This window comes from Meriones unguiculatus, chromosome 16 (genome assembly GCF_030254825.1).
Source record: "Meriones unguiculatus strain TT.TT164.6M chromosome 16, Bangor_MerUng_6.1, whole genome shotgun sequence".
NCBI lineage: Eukaryota > Metazoa > Chordata > Mammalia > Rodentia > Muridae > Meriones > Meriones unguiculatus.
The window spans coordinates 22,451,498-22,462,827 of record NC_083363.1 but is presented as its reverse complement, the minus strand read 5'-3'; the positions used below and the strand labels follow the sequence as shown (position 1 = coordinate 22,462,827).

Genomic DNA, 11,330 nt, shown 5'->3' with positions numbered 1-11,330 from the left:
TCCTTAAGAACAGGACGGCCAAGGCCCCAACAAATAGTTCATGTTGTAGTTAGCATCATGTTGTAGTAGTTTTGTGGGTTATTACAAGAAAAAACATGAATAGCTAAGGGAGTGTTTCAACACACAAGCTCAAGGAAGTGACACCTTAGTAAACAATCAGAAACCGAGGTGCAGTGTTATTGAGGTGAACAGTCAGAGTAAGATATTGTTCTGGTGACTATAAGGCTATATGTGATATATTCTTACGTCCATATAAGAATTCATGTTACATATGAAAAAGAAATACAGGAAAAAATTTTCATAAATAGAAAAAAATTTTAGGGATAAATCTGTTTTCTGGTGCCTAAATCTACTAAAAGGGTTTGATAATGCTTGTGGCTTTTTACTAATTATGTGGTCCTTTATAAACACAAGAAGCAGAAAGTATGGTAGGTGATGTAAGGGTGTGAGACAGTAAGATTTTGGCAGAAAAATATTATCTCAGATGTGACCCATGGCTCTAGAGATCCTGATTTTTAAATAATGGTGTGAGGATTTCCTGGACTCTGTTATCCCCTGCCTTACAATTTCTCACTTTGAATAATTCTAACCTTCGGCTTTTGTTTAAAACAGTTTCTCATTCTGGACAGGGATGATAGAAAGCTAAAGCTAACTTATTTAGCTTCCTAAGAAGTGTGTAGGTCTCTAGGGAAAGTATGTGCCTGGCCTTTCTCAACAAAGTATTTTCAGTAACAAGTTGTCAGTGAGGTCTGTGACGAGCCCAGGATTAGATACCACCCACCCTGGCTTGTAACCTCCCCTTTCTTATCCTGGGTGAGTAGTGCTCAGCTGAAGTGACTGCCCCACTGTCACTGTCTCTCAGTTAGGCTCTCTGTAGCTCTGTGACTATCAGGAGGCTTCCCGCCCACCCTTAGAGCTCTGTTTGGAAAGTTCCCTTCAAGAGCTGAACTCAAAGCACATTTTCTTTATAGGAAGCAACAGAAAGGTAAGAGTCAAGTTTATAAAGTGAAGAGCTGGGCTTCAGTGCACTCTCATTTCTCCCTTGGAGTTCTGTGTTTTCTTTATACGTCACGGGTCTAATAATGTGGGGTTTCTTCTGAATGAAGGAAGACCACATTATTATAGGAAATGGGGATGTCTTGACTAGCTGAGATGAGAAATGTAGGCTTTTATGCTAATTTCAAAGTTAAAAATAACTTTGAGGCTATGCCAGGGAAAGCTGGTAGCCAAGGTCGTGCTCAGCATTCAGAGAGTTTCTGGCTATAAAAAGCCGACTGGGCGCTGTGCAGGGAAGATAAGATATGGCCTGGATACCTGCATCTTGGCATGGGACTGGAGAAAAGGAAGTTAAGATGGAAAGCATCTGAAGGGACTTTGCCTTCAACCAGGAGTTATTCATAGCAAATGGAAGATGTTTCAATGAGATAGTGGCAAAGAGCCATTTTCTGCATTTAATATTGGTCATATAGTGTTTCTATAATTAACAGCAATATTGGGAGGTTGAGGAATGATCTCAGAGCTGTTTGACATTTCTAACCATGTGAAAATTAGTATAGAGGTCTTTTGTGTGTGTGTGTTTTTAAACTTGGGATGTAATGTCTACACAGAGGGAAAGTTGCTGGTTGAATGGCTCTCAGTAACTGCGAGCAGCTGCTGTCACCTAAATCAAGGCGAGGCCTGGAAGAAATGAGTCCAGAATGAAAGAGGGAATCCAGGACAGACACTAGGGAGCTTCACTGGCTGCAGGGGTTTTGAATCACTGATGTATGCCAGGATAAAAGACTAGCAACATGTCTGATCATACATGAAATCAGTGTCTTGTTTAAGACACACAAATGGAAAAAAGTTGGGATTCAAATGAGCCTCGGTTCTGCAATTGTGGACAGCTCATTCAGCTAGAATGGAAGAGCCACAAAGAATGCTTCGGATTTGAAGTTGTGCATTATCAACAGCTAAGTGAATGGAATGTTTGGCTATGCTATTAAAATTTAGTGTTCATTATAAAAATCACCTCCACAGTGATGTAGGAGGGAACCTAAAATACAGACAGTACAGACATACTCATTTACATTTGTCACATCCTACACATAGTTTGAATCTTCCTTTTTATTGGAGTAAGAGATTGGGATTTCTTAGAGTAACAATTTTTTTGTTATAAAAGTAATCAGTGCTCATTGTGCGCTCTTGAAAGAAAAGAGGAAAAATTATTATTTGTGATCTCACTGCTGTGTTTCCTTCTAGTCTTCTTTTTCTCCTTGGCTTTAGAATAATTGATATAATATTAAATGTTGTATTTGTAGCCTTTCTTTTTTTTTTCACTTAAGCTTACATGTTTACATATACTATTCCTGGTTTTATATAGCTACTATTGCGTTGGGTAACAACTTTTCAATGAATATAATTTTGTTAATCATTGGTGAACATCCAGGTCCTATGAAAAACTATTTTGCATATTTTTTATATGTATTTATATCATGTATTTATACTTAAGGTAATTTTCTCAATCCCTATTCCTAAGTGTAGGTTGTTGGAATGCAGAACAACTTCAAATGTAATCATTTGAGAGCAGAGCTTGTGGTTTTTAAGATGCGTTTTTACTGTTTCTCTTTTAAAGCGTTATAAAGTTTCTTGTCAGCCAAGTAAAATCTTTATTAAGTGTTTACGATGTGTAAACATGGATATCAGGCAGATGGAGAACAACATGCTAAGTATGTGTAAGGACACAATCGCTTATAAACATCAACAAGCCTACACATGGAGCTGAAAGAGTTCAGCTCTTCCTGAAACCAATATTATTGTCGTCATCAATCATTTGTGTCACTTTGACTATAGAACAGTAGTATTTGTACATTACTTCTGCTGGAAAACCACATATGCACAATACTGATTTACAGACATTTTAGGATCCAGCTGTGACAAATCAATAGCAAAAACGGGAAGAGTCAGTAAATACGCAGTTATAGAACAACTGAGGAAATCACAATCAATTGGACTAAATCTGTAGGTTACAGAATTGAAAGAAACAGGAGTGAAGGCACGAAATAAGGCATCAGTTTGTGGGAATCAGGAAGGAAGTGCTTCAATTTTTAAAATTGTTGAGTTAAGGAAGCGCGACTGCAGATTGAAGGGAAAAGCTACGGCGTGATGATAAAATTGTCACAAGTGGTGGCGTGCACAGAGACATCAGCACGGAGGGGGCAGAGATACAAGCATTATTTGATAGGAATTGAGGTGTGGAGTTACGAATTCTTTTTCTTTTTTGTCCGTGTATGTTTCAAGACAGGGTTTCTCTGTGTAGCCCTCGCTGTCCTGGACTCACTTTGTAGACCAGACTGGCCTAGAACTGATGGAGATCCACCCGCCTCTGCCTCTCTGAGTGCTGAGAATAAATGCATGCACCATCATGCTTGGCTGAGTTATGAATTCTTAAAGGACATACTTTGCCTCTATTTAAAAAAAAAAAAAAAAAGCTTTCAATCATGGTGTCTTCTTTTCAGGTGATATTTAGAGGGCTCCTTAACCACCGCCAGGCAGTAGTTCTCTAGCTTCTGTGAACTTTTGGTTTGCATGTTTTTATTTCTAATTTGGAATGGAAAGGATTCAACTTTTAAAAGGGAAGTTGACGGCCCAGTCTTGCCTGAAGTGATGCTATGTATCTTGTAGTGAAGACTTAAAATAGTATTTACTTGTGGATCATTGGCTTATGAGAATTCCAGTCTAGAGATTCAAACCATGGTTTTCTGATTCTTGTTTGGATATTGGATTTTAAGTGACATTGTGCTGTGGGGTGGAAACTCTGAGTTTGTCCAAGTGCTTAATCTAATGAAAAAAAATGGCAGATAATTGAGACCACAGATATTTTGTAAGTGAGGATGATTATGCGCTGCTCCTGATTTTCATGTACTTAATTACGCCTTGTAAGTATATTGCTGCTGTCTGGAATCCAGCCAGTAATCTGTAGCCAATTTAATAGCTAACTTTAGGAACTAGGAAGTGACTTAAAATTCCCCCATGTGTAAAATTGTTGCCTTGGCACCTCTTTCTTTTCTTTTTTTTTTTTTTTTGTCTTTCACTTCTTGTATTTTTAAAAGTTAATTTTTTCAGCCAAGGCTACACAGAGAAACCCTGTTTCAAAACAAAAACAAAATTAATTTGTGTGTGTGTAGGTGCTGTTTTGTGTGTGCGTGTGCTGTGATGCGTGTACGGAGGGCGGAGGATAACAACTGAGAGTTAGTTCTCTCCTTTCACAGTGGTGTGAATCCCGGAAAACCATACCTTAGGTCGTCTGCTGTGGAGACAGGTGCCTCTACTCACTGAGCCATCTCCCTGTCTTGACTTTAATTTTCTTAACCACTGTGCCTGTGTACTTCAGGTGTCTCCTGTCAGGGGGGAGGCTGATTTATATAGACAGAGCACTGTTTAGTGCAATGAAAGGCTTTCCCACGTTAGAACGTCAGTGCTCCAGCCCTCCTTTATTTAATGGTATTCCAAGTATGATCTGAGCTTCTCAATTTGTTACTGGTCCCAGCAAGGACATAAAGAGCTTGTGCCAAAGTATAAATCAGCTGTACTAGAAGCATTTTGTAGCAGGGCTCTCCAGATGAATGAAGCAGTTATTGATTTACAGCTTCATGGGAACTCCTTGCAGAATTCACTTGGAATAGCATTGCTTAAATTAAACCAAGCATTTATCTCCCTTACCAGTATATGTAAAAGCAGAGAATTGGGAAGAAGGCGTACAGTTATTACATAATAGGTGACAGTCATTGCAAAGAGTTCTTGTTATACCTCATTGAAGAGCCTACAGAATGACGGAGAGGCAGGAGTATTAAAGGGATAGGCACTGACTTTGGAATTTATTCTAAATGCTATAGATTGTTCCTATACAGTATTTCCATGTATGTGTGTGTAGGAAGATTAAAGAATAAAAATCTACTCTGAGACTTTCCCCAGCTAGGTAATCCTTAGTTTAGGGTTGATGTTTATAAATTGTTTCCCCTGAAATTTATAGGATTAACACAGTTAAAAAAGAGATTTATTTTTATATCATGTGTATGAATGTTTGCCTGTGTGCATGTGGGCTGCACTGCATGTATGGAATGCTCATGGGGGTAGGACGAGGCCTCAAATCTTCTGGAGCTGGAGTTATAGTCACTTGTAAGCTGTCATGTGTGTGCTGGGAACTGAATTCAGGTCCTCTGCAAGAGCAGCCAGTACTCTTACCCTCTGAGCTGTCTCTCTATCCCCGTATTGACTTTTTTTTTTTAGATTTATTTATTTATTATGTATAGAGTGTTCTGCCTTGCATGTATTCCTTCTCGCCAGAAGACAGCACCAGATTTCCCCAGAGATGGTTGTGAGCCGCCATGTGGTTGACTGGGAACTGAACTCAGGACCTTTGGAAGATTAGCCAGTGCTCTTAACCTCTGAGCCATCTCTCCAGCCCTTGACTTTCTTTTCTGCAGGAAATTGCAGTTTCTGTTTTTCCAGTACAGGGTAACAAAGGAATCATAATTTTAAGAACCAAATAATCTGTGATAGATACTGCTGGTTGCCTATGGCAATGGCCCTGTGTGCGCATGCTCTCTGTTTATTTACAAGACCACAATTTAGGTCAAGATAAAAGGGCATAATGCTGTGTGTACTGATCTGTGTCTGGTGCGCCCCTCTCCGTTTGGACAGATATGTGTGGTAACTCACGTATATCTCTTCCATCTTGCAGATGGCATTACTGTATTTTGCATGAAGGATATACCAGAATTAACAGATATGTTTTTAGTTTCCAGTGTTTCTTGTTTCATCATGGAGTGATCCTCAGTGTACACCTTTGTTCATATATCTTGATATATTTTTGTGAATATATTTTGGGATAAATTAATTTATGGAAGTTGAATTGCTTTATTTATTTTTATTTTTATTTTTTGAGACAGGGTTTCTCTGTGTAGCCTTGGCTGTCCTGGAACTTGAGATCAGTCTGGCCTCAAATTCATAATGATCCTCCTGCCTCTGCCTCCCTGAGTGCTGGAATTACAGTTGTGCACCACGGTGCCAAGCTATGGAGTTGCTTTGTTAAAAGGAAGCCTCATTTTTAAAATTTATAAGAATTAAAGATATGGTGCATGTACCTTTAGTGCCGGGATAGAGGAGGCAGAGGCAGACAGATCTCTGTAAGTTAGAGGCCAGGCTTTTCTACAAAGTGAGTTCCAGGACAGCCAGAGCTACATAGTGGGACCTGTCAAAAAAAATGTTCATATCAAGTGGAGCCAGAAGAAATTTATTGAGTTTGGGGCCAGCCTGTGCTAAATAATGTGTTTCGAGGCATCCTAGGTTACAGAATAAGATCCTGCAACCAAATAAAATAAATAAATTAAAAAAAAGATAATCAAATCAAATCAGGGCTAGAGGGATGGCTCAGTTGATACAGTGCTTAGCATAAGCATGAGGAACTGAGTTTGCTCCCTAGCACCCACGTAAAGAGCTAGCATGGTGGTGTACACTCGTAGTCCCTGAGCTGGGAAGGAAGAGATAGGTAAGTCTTTGATGCTAACGGTCTAGCCAGCCACATCTGTCAGTGAGCCACAGTTCCTAGTGGGAGATCCTGTCTCAAGAAACAAGGTGAATGGCTGTCAAGAAAGACTCCATCTGTAGTCCTCACACACCCACACAGGTCTTCTCTCTCCTTCTTCCTCTCCCTTGTCTGTTTGTATGACTGTTACTGTTATTTTTATTAACTGTGTTTCCCTTATATAGGTAACTGAGACTCTTCATATTTGTTTATAATAAGCTCCACAACACAAGAACTGAGCAGTTATTACTCTATTCTTCACCTTCTAGCGTAATATGGTTTCCTCCCAGCATACATCCCAGGACACTTGCACTTTGTAGCTTTCCTGCTGAGCGCTCTCTCCTGATGCCTCCTTGACCTCCGCCATAGCTGAATTCCCTCACCGAATGCCCTACTTCCTGTCCTCTGACTCCTCTTCCCTTGACTGGCAGGAAGTCCAGGCCCATTCTCTATTCTCTCTCCTGCTCAGAGATTGGCTGTAAGCTGTTTTACTGACATATCAGGGGACCATTGGGGAGCAGAGTTTATACAACTGCAAAAAAACGGGAGGTTCTTGGAACAAGGTTTGCCGACCAGTTATAGGGGATACGGAAATCAGCATATGAATTATATGGTAACCTTATGCCTACATATGTCTGTGCCCAAATTATTCTGAGTGATTATGCCACAGCTTTTACCAGCACCAATATTATGTAAAAGTGTTTGCTTACACTGGACGTGTACAGGCTTACACTGGCCTGTGCCTGGAGTCTCAGGTGGAAGGCATAAGCGGGAGAACCAGGAGCTCAAGGTTAGCCTCTACGCACACCGAGTTTGAAACTAGCCTGGGCTCCCTGAGGCTCTGTCTTAATTCCACCTCCTACCACCTTCCAGAAAGTTTTCTTTTGTCTGTTTGATGGGTGAAGATGGTGGTTTTTGTTTGGATTTACATTTTGTTAGTTTTGAGTGATGTTGAGCAATTTCATTTTCTTATGGGGATGAAAATATTTTTATTTCGTGAGTTTGTGTGTATGTCTGTGTGTGTGTGTGGGTGGTGGCATGAGAACACATATACAGGGCAAGTTTGCAGGAGGCAGGCGGAGCCAGGGATTAAACTCAGACTTCCAAGCTTGTGTGCCTTGCGTTTTTACATATGAGCCATCTGGCTGGTCCCTAAAATACATTTTAATGAAACATTTCCCCATTATTGTGAAATAAAAGTGATTTGCATTTTAAAATATGAAGCCGGCATGGCATTAGGAGTTAATTGCTTCCTGCCGCACAGGTTTTTGATGCTGTGCTATTAATTTTTCAGCGTTCTTGTGTACATGTTGGATGTGCTGTCCTCTGATGGAAGTCTGTGTGGCCGCTTCAGAGGCTTGGTTTGTATCAAGTAGTTAGTCAATTTCAGTTTTTACTGACTGTTTTCCCTGGCTCTTCTTGAGAACTTGAGTTGCATGCACTTTCATGTTATTCCAAGCATCTCCCTGTGCCATTTCCTCAATACTGGCATCTTTTACACTTTTGATTGTGATAACATGACACAGTTTATGAGGATGTCATGGATTCTGACCATATTTTTCATTGGCAGAGAAATGCTGAACATTATATGTACATTTTGATTTAATTACATTTATTTATTTATTTATTTATTTATTTATTTATTTTTGAGACACCGTGGTAGCCTTGACTAGCTTGGACTTCTCTATATAGACCAGGCTGGCTTTGAATTCACAGAGAGCTGCCTGCCTCTGCCTGCTGAGTGCTAGAATTACAGGTGAGAGCTACCACATTTAGCACTGATAGATCTATGATAACTTCAGTCTGTATAGGTGAGACTCATACTTCTTGTCACGGTCTGTTGTGTGTGGGGGTGTCACTGAATTACTGGGCCCAAATCCCTGCTGTAATCAATAATTGCAGTTTTTAGAGGCAGCACCAGCTAACTGTTCAGGCTGACCTCCTGGCTAAAAACATGCTAAATATTTACTGGCCTGTTGTATTTCTTTTTATATGAATTGCTGTTATGAAATGTTGCCTGAGTTCCTTTATTGAGGCCTAAATTATATTCTACCATAACAAACCAAATTAGACTATTTTGTTTCCTTTATTTCTATTTCTTATTTATTACTATTTCTTTATTTCCTCAAAATTAGTTGTTCATTTTCTGACTTTTATTTTTTAAAAATTATGCAGACAGTAAAATATTATTGTATTCAAGAATTTAAACTTCTTTTAAAAATTTTTAAATAAGATTTATTTTATTAGGTTTATTAATTTTATTCTATGTGTGTTTTGTCTGCATGTATGGTCATTATGTGAGTGCTTGCTCTCAACAGACCTTATAAGAGGGCATTGTTTCCCTGGAACTGAAGTAACAAATGGTTGTGAGTCACCATCTAGGTGCTGGGAATCGAACCCTGGTCCTGTGCAAGAGCAGCAACTGTTCTTAACCACAGAGCCATCTCTCCAGTTCCTTTAAACATCTTTTATGGCTCCTGTGTCTTATGTTTTGCTTAGAAATGGTTTACTTCAACAATAAGTCTACTAGCTTTGCTCTCAGAATGTGGAAATCTTTCTGGAATTGAATTTAGGTAAAGGAATGAGGCCTGATTTAAGTGTTTCTTCACTTTACATACATTGTGTTCCATTAAAAAAAATCACTCTTCCTTGCTAATTCAAAATGCTAAATTTATATTGTAGCCCACATCTCAATTTTTTCTCTTTCTTCTGTTACTATTGATATTTGTTTACCCTGCATTGAATTACTACTACTCTTGGAGATTGTATCTCACTAGGTAGCTAACCGTTAGCATTTCTCCTGCTTTAGTCTCCTGAGAGTTAGTATTACAGAAGTTTTCAACCATGTGTCTTGGCTCAATGATTACTTTTAAAATAGCTTCATTTCATACTATTTTTTAAAAATTGTGTGTTGTGTTGTGTGTGTGTGTGTGTATCTGTTGAAACCAGAAAGTGTCAGACCCTGTTGAACTGGAGTTACAGGAGGTTGTGAGCTGCACGATGTGGCTGTTGGGAAACCTCTGGAAGAGTAGCAAGATCACTTAAGTGCTGAGCTGTCTCTTCAGCCTCTCACACCGTCTGCTTTCTAAGGTTTATTTTTATTTACTGATGGGTAGTTGTGTATGTTTAGCATATGTGTAGGTGCCTGGTGGAGGCCAGAAGAGGGTGTCAAATCTCCTAGGACTGGAATTACACAGACTAAAATAAATCTAATAAAATAAATGTTTAGAAAAATTAAAGAAGGGAGGGGGCAGGAGGAGAGAGGGAGGGTGGGGCTGGGAGAGGAGGAGGGATGGGGCTACAACAAGGACATAAAGTGAATAATTAAAAAAATTCAAGAAGTAAGCTGCCCTGCCCCACATGGCTGCCTGCTCCAAACCTGGGCTCTCTGCAAGAGAGGAAGTGCTCTTAAGCTTGAACCATCACTCCAGTTCCTCATCCTCTGTTTTAAAAGGGGAAGGGTTGACATCTCTTTCTATTCTTTTTACCCTTTTAAAATTTTCTTACTTATAAATGAATTTTAATTAAAATTTTTTTTGAAACATTGTTTCTTTATGTAGCCCTGGTTGTGCTGAACTCTCTCCATAGAAGAGGCTGACCTCAAACTCAGAGATCTGCTGGTCTCTGCCTCCTAAGTGCTGGGATTGCATTTTTTTTTTTTTTCCTTAGATGGGCTGTCTGGCCCAGGCTGGCCTCAGACTCTCTGTGTAGCAGAGGATGAGCTTGAACTTCTGATCCTCCCGCCTCTACCTCCTGAGAGTTGGGATTATGGGCATGCGCCACCATGCATCCTCCTCACCATGGTTATGAGGAGATAAGGATTGAATGCAGGGCCTTCTAGGCAAGCACTTTACCAACTGAGCTACATCCCAGTGTAGTCGAGTTCATGTGACACAATTTATCAAGTTCTCCTAGTGGCCTTGACATTTCTCTGCAAGGAGAATTAACATCGTTTAATGTTTAACCTGCTCATACATCTCTCTTCCTTTTTTGTTTCCTTAGTTCTTTTATGTCTTTCATAAAATTTTAAAGTTGTCTTCATATCATATTTATAAATTTTGATGCCATCATCTCTTTTCTTCTACTATGTTTCAAATTATTTGTAGGAAGGAAAACTGCTGATTTTATTCCACATTTGCGTCTTGAAGAAATATCCTAGTGGCTGATGCATAGCTAGCATTTGATGAGTTGCTGGGACCCATATTACCATGCTGACTCTTCTGTATTTGCTCCTAACCCTTTCCCAACCTCAGGGTCTCCCTACTAGCTGGCTTGGAATTTGCTGTATAGACCAGGCTGGCCTTGAAGTCTCAGAGGTCTACCTGTCTCTGCCTCCTAAATGCTGCTATAAAAGGATCACACCATCACTTCTAGCTAAAACAAACATTTAAAAGAACAATCTAGAAAATATTGAATATGTATGTGTGTCCCTGCTTGTCTGCTTTTGCACCACCTGTGTGCACATACCTGTAGAGGCCAGAAGGGAGTGTTGGATCCTCTGGCGCTGGAGTTACAGGCAGTTGTGAGCCACCTGATCTGGATGTTGGGAACTGAACCCAAGCGGTAAATGCTCTTAAGTGCGGAGCCGTCTCTCCAGCTACAATATTAATTTCCTAAAGCTGAAAATGTTTCATCCCACTTATATTTACCATAACAAAGTATCTAGACCAAAAGTCTATTCTAAGTGGCTTAAGCAAAAAGTCTTCCATAAATTAAATTAGGTGCTCCAAAAGTCCTCCAGGAGAGAAAGAGAAAGAGTGCAAGG

At 39.7% G+C, this 11,330-nt stretch overlaps 1 protein-coding gene across 1 annotated transcript in view; it reads left to right on the top strand.

Annotated features, from left to right (window-relative positions):
- The first annotated feature begins 889 nt into the window (after positions 1-889).
- Positions 890-11,330, top strand: part of Ctnna3 (catenin alpha 3) — a 1,666,920-nt gene continuing 1,656,479 nt past the window's right edge. Inside the window, exon 1 of the mRNA XM_060369423.1 lies at positions 890-985. The gene's annotated coding sequence lies outside the window, so the exon portion shown is untranslated. The remainder of the gene's footprint in view (positions 986-11,330) is intronic.